This window comes from Phoxinus phoxinus, assembly GCF_949152265.1.
Source record: "Phoxinus phoxinus genome assembly, chromosome: 11".
Taxonomy (NCBI): domain Eukaryota; kingdom Metazoa; phylum Chordata; class Actinopteri; order Cypriniformes; family Leuciscidae; genus Phoxinus; species Phoxinus phoxinus.
Window position 1 is genome coordinate 36,035,778 of NC_136886.1, and position 5,000 is coordinate 36,040,777.

The following is a 5,000-nucleotide window of genomic DNA, read 5'->3' on the forward strand; positions in this document are numbered from 1 at the left end:
TGATTGTTGATCAGAGTATTCCGAATGCGTCTTCAGAATCTGATCTGATCACCTTCACGTTTTAGATAGATAGAGATGTAGTGGCCGTGACCCAATTTCCATAATGCCATACAATTGCATATTTATACCACAAACCCCTTTGTTTGTGGATAATAGTATCTCAAAAAGCATGAATGGATGCAAAATAAGAATATAACATTTCCTGTTGGAAACCATCTCCAAATTCCAAATAAACAGCAACAACAAACATGTTATTTTTAGTTGACACCATCAGTTCCTCTTATTTGTCAACCACTATTCATTCATTTCTTCAGTGATAAATTCCAGTGTTGTCTTGCAGTGTTAGTCTTGCACATTTCCTAAAGTGAAATGTCCATTGAGTGACAGTAAATGCTTTCTCTTTTATTGACTGGTGTTTCTCTCTGTAACAGAAGTGCAGTGCTGTAGATGAACAAGTTTACTGCGACAGAAAAGCCACACATAAGGAGCATGTTTTAGTGTACAAATCATGCAAGAGGAGTACAGATAGTTGGTGTTTTACTGCCACTATTATTTCCACATTTCTGCTGGAAACTGCAGTATGTATTGGAACGTTTTTGAAGTTTTGCAGAAATGTTGGTAGAGGTATGTTTTTCTTCTTCTTCTTCAATGAACCAGTTACTAATTTAACTAGGTTTTAAGATGGCTAGCTAGCTATGAAATTGCCTAACGCTCATTTTTTTTCAAACCAAAATCACACAATTACGACTACTAGACTTGTACACAGGAGGACTTTAAGTCAGCGCGAACCTTGTTGACCAGTTAAAATGGCAGACAAGATAACACGGTGGAATTCTGTGAGGCAGCGTCTCCTCGTGTGTGTTTCCTGCGCTGGCGTCGGTGAGAGGTTAGGTCACATTTTCTCGTGTGTTTTCAGAAGGAATGAGGCGTCGGGTGCTCGGCCCAGTGGAGGGAAACAGTTTCTCAGGGCGAGAGATGATTAGCCGTTATCTCGGCGCGGGTTTGACGCGCACAGCTCCGCTGACTCAGGTAGAGTCTACCGACGCTGCACGGGAAATGAAATTTCTCTCCGTCCCACCAGGACGGAGTATAATCCTCTCGACACAACCAGATTAGCACTGCCGCTAATTGGCGACAGCTTCCTCTCTCTGTCAACCTGTTTACCGCATGTGCGTGTGCGCGCGCGCGTCTGATTTATTTTCAAGCCATTAGAGGATAAAGCCACACTGGTGTAGTGCTTAAAGAAGCTGCGTTCTTATTTACTCTCATATTCAGGTCTTGTAAAGGTGTGTAAACAGATGTTGTTAATTCTAATGACTCTACTGAAAGGAGAGAGACATTTTGAACATCTTATCCTGTGAAAAAAACATCTTGGCTCCGGCAGAACAGAGATATTCCGGAGCTCCAAACATCCCTGATGAGCAGCAGACAGTGTGTGTTTTACTCGGCGGGGAGGTGCAGGGTTTTTTTCCCACATGAGACGCTAGTAAAACTCTTGCTTTTGTGCGTCTAATGGTCCATTGGCACCTTGAGTTCTGTAAGAAGCCAATTTGTAGCGGTGACAGAGCTAGCGCGTGTGCGGTTAGCGCGAGGCTACCTAACCGCCTCGGTTCAAGCTGTAAAAGGCTGATTAGTTTCTTTCTGCCTTGCCGCAGCTGAGTTCCTGTCACCCACACGGCTTTCATCCTCTCACACCTTACACATACACCAGCACTGATAAGAGCCGCAGTAACAAACAGGCTCACACACACACACACACACACACACACACACACACACACACACACACACACACACACACACACACACACACACACACACACACACACACACATAAACCAAATAAAGAAACAAGCCAACACAAATAAAAGCTTTCAGTAGCAGCGGCCCTTTCTGTGTGTTCTCTCACCTCACGGCTTTATCCTGCTTTTCTCCGGGTCCTCAGGTGGATGTCCCTCTCTGTCCTGTAGCCGGTTATTATGTTTGTCAGTAGACAGTCTTTAATAAAGATGAACTGGTGGGAGGCCTGTGATACTGACAGAACACTGTCCTCCTGAAAATAACAAAACAGCCAAAGAACAATCTGCCTATATATGTATTTTTACTGCAGATATTGTAATAGAGAAGCTTCACTCCTGAGTCGCTTTGCAGGAAAATCCTTTATGCGTTTCCTCGGCTCTAATTACCTGTTTTGCGTTTGTTAATGTTGAAAGCAGGAGAGTATAGTTTGGATAAAAGGCCTCATATCTACTGCTGAAAGAGACGAGGTTTCATTATTAGCTCTGCGCTTAAAAGTCTCCGGCGCTTGGAAGTTCAGGAAAGCGGGAGAAGATGAAAGGCTTTTGTTAAACATCTGCATAGTCCAGGTTTCCTGTGACCCAGTGAAACCCCCATCCCTGACCGAAGCACTCCCGTCTCCCTCTCTCTGTCTATCTATCTTTGACACAGAAAAGTAAACCCTGCTGTCGTCTGATTCTATGCCGAGATGGTGACGGGAAGCAGGAGGGGAAAACAAAAGACCTCCAGGGTGAGGGATGGAGGGAGGATGATCAGGTCGGTGATGGAAAGTGCCAGTTTGCCCGACTGTTGTTTGGGCTGCAAGTCCAAAACAGTTTTCCTTAGCTCTAGCTCAATCTGCTCCCCCCTCCATGAAGACACAGCCTCGCGTCCTTCAGCGGGCACAGGGGTGGGGTAATTAAAGCTTTCATTATTGTGTTGCTTATCTCTCTGGAAGGAGAAACGTGAAAATCCCCAAACAAAGAAAAGCGTGTATAAGATGATTATGGTGCGGTCTAAGCGCAGAAATATCGAGAGAAAAAATGGTTCCTTGCACTTTCTTAAAGCGGGAGGAGTGTGTTTATGGAGTTTGTTGGAGGATTAGATCCCTGTTGGCTTAGATTGGAGAAAGCAAAAAGTTAGCAGTTTGGATTTTAGCTGGACTTCCATCTTTATACTCACTAAATGTTGGAGCCCTTTTTCCTTCCAGCTTGACTGACTTTAATTGAGGAAACATGTACTTTTTAAGCATCATCCAAATGCATAAGTCACTGTCTCAGACTTCAATGAAGGAATTTAAATTAAAACAAATTCTGTCTTCAGAACAAACATACCACCATTCTGGCATATACTGGATCATAAACAGCAGCATCAGCAGGCGCAGTTCATTGTTAGTGAATTTTGCATTTTCAGGGTTAAAAGACCCTTGGAATTTTTGGTGGTATAAATTTCTGCAAGTTTATACAGAGCAAATAATGAAGGCAGTGGTTGACAAAGACTTCCGGTCTGCAGGGAATTCAGTTCAGACAGGAAGTGCACGGATCGGCCAAGGAGAGGGAAACCTCTGACCCGGAGACCCGTCAGCTGTCTGGGAGAACACACGGATGGCTCGCAGGCGTAGACACTGCCCCGGTGTGTGTGTGTGTGTGTGTGTGTGTGTGTGTGTCTGTGTGTGTGTGTGTCTGGAACCGCTGAGAAAGCGGGAGTCCATAATCACAATAACGTGTTTAACGTGTAAACTAGCGAGAGACGGATTATAGCTGTCCGTGGGAACTGCGAGGAGGCGACGATTCAACTGTTCACCTTTTCTCTCCACATCCGTCCTCATAATGACCTGTCTATTCTTCCGCTGTCTTTCCCTACCTCAGGCACCTTGCCTCCATTTCTTCATTGCATTTCCCAATTAGGCTTGTACTCATTGTTAGTTTATTAGCAATGGCAGGGGCTCCACAAATGTGTTTGCTGATATTCACTTGTTAATGACCAAATTCAAACCCTATTGAACGGATACGCAGCTGTGAGAGGCCGCTAATAATAGCCTCTCTGAGACAAAAGATGAAGGAAATGGCATTACAGGGGCGTAACAATAGAACTCCATTGGTACTCTAATGGCACGGCCTTTCATTTAGAAATTGTTTCCTTTTTAAATTCTTTGAGCTGCCTTGCATAAATCCCTGTGCTCAGCGGAGGCATTTCTGCAGGTCAGGAGCGTGCACGTGGGAGCGCATTTGTGCACGCTCGCTCTGAAAGGTATTTCCACCTGGGGAAAGCCCTCCCCGCGCATATATATCCTCGCATTAGCGTGGTTTTAACGAGGCAGGTACTGTTCATTAGGGCAGAGGTAAGGGGGGAGGAAAAGTGAGAAGAACAAACAAGTCGAGGCATTTGTTCGCAGTGTAATCTACACATCAATTATCCTGCTGAGCTAATTAGCACCTAGCCGTACCCCTGGTACCTGCACTCTCACAAGAAACAGCTTTCATGCCTGTGATCAAAAGAGAGCGGCTCGGAGGGAAACGCTTGGAGAACTGAGCCGGAGAGGTGGACAGGACATCAAAACTTCCAGTTACCCACTCAACTGTGTTGTGCAACTCTCCGCGGCCCCTCTGTACACCCAAAGAGAACAGGGAGCGCTCAGTTTCGTAAGGAACGCGCTAGCATTGGGGTGCACCGCTGGCAGAAAGACGAGAGCTTTGATGCTACCTTTTCCTCACCCTCAAAAAAAAGTACCGCAGCTGAACATTACTATGTTTATGCAGTAGGTAGGGTCTTTTTAAAGTCGAGACACGGAAGTAGCGACAGATCTTTTCTTCCATATTGTGATGTACATCTAAGAAATGTAGCGGGCTGACTTGGTTCTTTGCACTGATTTTATGTGGGCATCCCTCTCACAAATGGAGGTGGATCTGAATGTGATCTTGCAGTAGGGGTGCATTTTAAATGCACTAAATTATTGGCAAACCCTGCATACATCACCAGAGAGAAGCCTGTAGTTGTGATATTTTATTCAACATTTCAAGGTCAATGTTAAAAAAAATTAAACATACAGTATGCACATATAAATTGCACACAATGCATCTATATCATGCATTTAGAAAACCTTAGATACCTTTATACAGGTACACTGTATGTTTCTGTAACATTTCCCTGCTGAAGTGAAGAGCATGCATGTTGTGTTCTGTATGCTGGTGACCTCCTTGATCAAAGTTTTGCTAGAAATGTCA